General features: G+C 33.5%; 1 non-coding gene across 1 annotated transcript; it reads left to right on the forward strand.

The window, feature by feature from the left end:
- Nucleotides 1-2,555: 2,555 nt before the first annotated feature.
- Trnan-guu lies at nt 2,556-2,629 on the forward strand. The gene has a single exon. It is a non-coding gene; the product is annotated as a tRNA-Asn (tRNA).
- Nucleotides 2,630-5,702: the final 3,073 nt, after the last annotated feature.

The following is a 5,702-nucleotide window of genomic DNA, read 5'->3' on the forward strand; positions in this document are numbered from 1 at the left end:
TTTTTTTAACGTTTTATTTATTATCTGCCTGCCTTATCTCTGACAAGCCATTTAACGTTATCTAAAGTTAGGAAAAATTAATACTATGTGCAAAATATGCATAACTAAATTAACAAAAATAAAATGACAATATAGACAATTACAAAACTAACTTCTAAAATAAAAATAATATATTTACAATTACAAAAACCATGATTGAATAGATACAAGGGACGGTATATAAGTAGTTATGTAGAAAAAAAAATACGACGCTATATCACTAGATATATACCTAAAATGGGATCGGGGAGCGTATTCCATAACTTTATGGCGGAGGGCTTAAAACACTTGCCTAAAAACAATGAGCTGTTAGATGGAATTTCCAAATTGCAGGTGCAGAGGAGCGTAATATAAAGGTCTAAGAAGTCGAATCCATTTTTAAGATAAGATATAAAAGAGAGTTCTGGGATTGATAAGTATTAAGTAAAGTAGATAGAGGAGATGACCGTCACGCCTGTGGAATTGGTAGCCTGCAGTCTGCAGAATTTAGGCATATGACCATAGTTCCTGAGACAACGAGAATACAGAAGCATTGCTGGCGCTCAATCCTATAGTGTATTTCCTCATTCATGTAAGAAGTGCTTGACTCAAAAATAGGAAGCAGAACAGACTGCGCTCGCATGGTTTCAGTGCTTTTAGGAAGGAAGCTAGACAGACGTCTGAGAGCACTAATGCTCTAAAGTTTTTCCTCTTGACAACGATAGGTTGAAGAGGATTCATTCTGAAAGTTGATATTAAAAACTAACATTTTGGCATCCACACCTACAGATATAAGGGGATTTAGTTTATATTTGAAACTGCAACTAATAAGTCAATGAAGGCACTCAGGCAGGGAAAGGATAGAAGTGCAATGGCAGATGTGGAAATAATTTCGTTTTGTATTAACGCTTTAGATACCGGCCCACCTCACTTCGTAAAGTCGAAATTATTATATATTACAAAACACTAGTAACAATAGCGCTTAGTTATCTTTAGGAAGCGTATATTGTTTACATTAGTCTGTGAATTCTATTAATTCAGATTTAAGTGACATCCAGACGTATATAATAAAAACTAGTGTTACCTAGATCAGGTTCACCACTCATAAATAGTGATAGTATTAATGATCCGTCATTATACACGAGGTCTTATTTTAATATCCCCTCTGCGGCAGGTGAGGCTGATCAAAAGATGAATATTGCAAGTCATCACGAAATAATATCGTAACACATGGTAATACCCTGGATTTTGACCGATCTTTCCTTTGTGAAACGTCTTTTGTGGTTTTTATATTATCTTCATCAAACATAACCTTAATAACGTTTGAGTTTCGTGTTTTATAGCTTATGTTCTTAGAGGAGTGATAACCAAGTTGCTTCAGCGTGCGACTCTCATCGGTGGTTCGATTTCCGGCTGTGTACCCATGGACTTTCTTTTTATTGGCACACTTAACCATCGCTCAACGGTAAATGCCTTAGATACAAAAAGTCGACATGTCAGGCACAAGAACTGATCACCAGCCTCATTGATAATTGATCATGAAACAGATAAAGAAAGTCTTATTTAAATGTTCTTTAGTGTCATTAAAGCCTCTGAAGGTACATGAATATCTTAAAAAACGATGTAGCTTAGGATAGGTAATAATTACTGTAACCTTCTCATTCATCTATAAGGTTATTTTTTACTAATACATTATTAGTTACCGATTCGTTAATATATTTTTTTCTTGTAATTTAATTTGAATATAATATGGACAAAGAGCTTATATCACCTTTATTCATAATCAAAATATCTGTCTAATTAGTAATGTTTTGTTGCTTATTGCATTTGAGGTTTATAATAAATAATGTAGCCTAGGTCTCGAATATCAGATTACACTTGTAACCGTACCGTCGTTCTGTATATAGCCAAAATAAAAGACTTTTTTATGTGTACTCCCAGGAACACCACATTATTTACTAAATAATAAGTATATAAACTGCCGTATTAAGATAATCTTTGCGATATCTATAAGGAGGTATGCTCGTAATGAACAGACATTATTATATGTCCAATGCAAATAATATTGAATGACACGCAATTTGTTTGTCTGTAGATAGGAACTGTCTCTGGCCCTAATGATTTATAGACTCGCTTGAAGTATTGATTTATTATAGGTTTCTTGGATTTAGATAACTCTCTAGGGGCCTTCCCACGGTTAGTGGGATGTAAATTATGTTTAAATGGTTTCAGTGGTTGTTTAAACTTATATATTAACTTCATTATCCTACTATATACAAAAGCATTTAACCGAAAAGCAATAGAACATAATGTTATTTTTTTAATTGTTAGAATCATTGGAGGTCGTTCTACCTAAGCTCAGCCGGGGTCAGCAAGATAAAGTTATAATTACAAATCTTATCATTTCCCCTTTATTTAATTATCTAATAGCGATATAATAAAATATTATGAATATAGCAAATCGTTATCAATGATTATTTATTATATGTATATTAGTTGTGATTATAGTATATAAGTATTTGGTCATCCCCTCCATCGCCTCCGTGGCGCAATTGGCTAGCGCGTTCGGCTGTTAACCGAAAGGTTGGTGGTTCGAGCCCACCCGGGGGCGGATTTTTTTGATCAAACGTTTATAATGCACACAAACAAACTTCAGTACAATAACGTTATACAAAACCGCAATGACAACATTTAAATTATTTTATTATCACAGTACATTATTTTATATAGCAAAGTAATATTTACTAGGGTGTAAAATATAATAAAGTGCCGCAATAATTACGCTTACACAATTTTACAAGCATTTTGTTAGCACAGTTGCACCGCGCGAGGTCAATATTACAGTGGTTTAACTAGGCTTTCAATTCACGGAACGACAAATGAAAACAATATAAAACAAAAATTCACTGTATCGTAGATATTTATAATATATAAATATCTAGCTGCCCCCGCGAACTTCGTTTCTCCTTAATGTGGTCTTAGTTAGTCTTAATACCGTGACACGAAAGAATAATTTCACTGTATTATCCACACTATATTTTGAATTGAACACTATATTGGCTATGCTAACATCAAAAATTAAATAATAGAAATAATTGAATTTCACGGTATTTCGTTTACTACAAAATAAATTTAATTTATACTTTAGCCTCAATAACACGTGGTAATCATGATATTGAATTGCAGCTTATATGACACGTTTGTCGGTTTATCATAGCAGTGCCATCTATTGATTACTTACTCAATCCAGTCGAAAAGTATCGACAACTGTTAGAATCTTTTGAAGTTAACAGATAATTGTGACTGTCAATTAATTATAGACAAATAATTTGCAATAAAATAAAATTGCGACTATAATTAAAGATCTCAGCTGTCCTATCTCTTAAGTTGGACCAGACTGCTCACGGTGTGCCAATTTAATTTAAAATCGGTTAAGTAGTTTAGGAGTCCATCGCGGACAAACATCGTGACAGGAGATTTATATATATCAAGATTTCACGCATATACTTACTTCTTGCTAGACCGTCGTCAAACTAAGTTTAATTTAATTTATTCAATTAATTGTTTTTAAATTCAGTTGTTTTGAACTACGCTCTCTTAGATTAACATTTTTTTTTATTAGAAATTCCGGGCGAAAACATCTTGCTTTGGACAGGGTATACTAATCATTTACTCCACTACCAACATCATTCCCTTGCTCAAGTTGAACCTCTCTATAAAAACGTAAATTGTTAATAGTCGCCAAACCATAAAAGCCTTATTTTATGAAACTATTGTTGCGTGTGTTGCCCGCTGAAGTAGTAACTGTTACGATTTACGCCTGAACGTTTTAACAGAGGTTTTCACGTATGCCCACGACTGAATTCATTAACTATATGGGCCATATTGCATAACCAGTCTGCAAGTACAGGTGTACCTAATAGTTAAGCGAATTCGATGAACCCGTTAGTTTGAAACAAAAAAATACCATAAGGAAACTGGAACAGCCTAAGTCACCCCTCCAGGGTTCTTAGGGGGTCTTAATGTAGCTAGGCTGGCTAAGTTAGCCAGGACTTTACGTACAACGGACCCAATGAGAGTCTAAGTGCGGAAACTGAGTTCACCAACCATTAACCATTATTTCTGCTCCATAGCCATTATATTAATATTAGGGGAGCCCACGATGCTAAATGGGGATTCGTCGAGCGTCATAAGGACCTATTGGGTTGCGAAGCTTAGATAATAATAAGGAAAAAATGTTAAATAATGTATACCTTTTCATATGTGTCTCGTATATGCTATAGATTTTCAAAAATGTAAAAAAAAACTGTGCCATGGACATACTCGAGCGCATCAGATATTGATAGCATCAATGTTCTACGTGTTTTTAATAATGTACGTATGTTAATATGATTGTTTGCATATTGGGCGTGGTCGTACGTAAGTGTAGAAAATGAATAAAAAAAGATTAATCGAGCGCGTCAGATTTTCTAAGGGGATGTTAAGTGAACCTAAAAAATCGATTTCATCTACTAATCTGACGACGAACTAGCAGTTATTAGAATGCAAAAAATCGCCATTTTGAAATACTCAAGCGCGTCAGATTAAGATACATATGGTTCATCTTTATGTCCTAGACGTGATGTCACGCCTAATTTAATAATTTAAAACTTAATTGATTGATAAGCTCAGGAAATAGCCAAAAGTTTTTGTTGTTCAAGTAGTATTTATTATATAATAATTTTTAAAAAAATGCTTTAACAATCATTCAACGGAAGAACCGGTTTACCTCTATGTTCATTTTTCTAATGTTAATTTTATTGATTTTTGCTAAGTAGTCACCACAAAATACACACTTTATATTAATATTACTCATAGTTAATATTTTTAAACGAATATAGGCAACATGCAGCCGCACGTATTAAACTTTTTGTATACGAATTGATTTTACTTCGGCTTGTGTTAATCGTCAGATTCCCACAAGCCGTCGTCATCGTGGAATTATTTCCTTCAAAATAAAAAGAAATCAGCCACGCTCGACAATGTCGAGATGAAGATTTTTTTTACAACTCCCCTTTCTTTACGTCACTTGCCAATTGTCATATTAGTGAAATATACACTTTTTAGCATGTAATTGACTCGGCCTACTTAAATCTGACGCGCTCGAGAATGTCTGATGATTTTTTTTACGAAACTGATATATATGGGGCTCATATTTGGTGGAGGTACTTCACTGGGTACAAGGTATCCCCTGTATATAAATCTGCCATGGTTTCCGAAATCCCCTCTTGGGCCCCCCTACTATAAGGGCTTACGAGACTTTTTGAAATAAATACCATGATGTTACTAAGGCAAAAGTTAATTAGAATGCTCTTAATTGTTAAATATTAAATCTGTAAATGAATTAACACTAAAAGCTCACTTAACATCACGACGATGATAAAATTAGTTAAATTAGCAATAATTCTAATCAATTTCAAATTAACCTAAACTAGTTTATATTATCATAGTGAAATGCAATGTAATCAAATCTGGCGTTCGATCTGTCAAAAGATTATGGATCTCTCTAAGTAAAATTTATAAAATACTGCTAACACACAGGCCATAACCCAACAAGCCAGCTGTTGATATGAATTTTAATAAAATAATTAACATGTTTCATATTAAAAAATACCTCACACCGAAAAGGGAAAATCATTTAACAT

Source organism: Pieris brassicae, chromosome 3 (genome assembly GCF_905147105.1).
Source record: "Pieris brassicae chromosome 3, ilPieBrab1.1, whole genome shotgun sequence".
NCBI lineage: Eukaryota > Metazoa > Arthropoda > Insecta > Lepidoptera > Pieridae > Pieris > Pieris brassicae.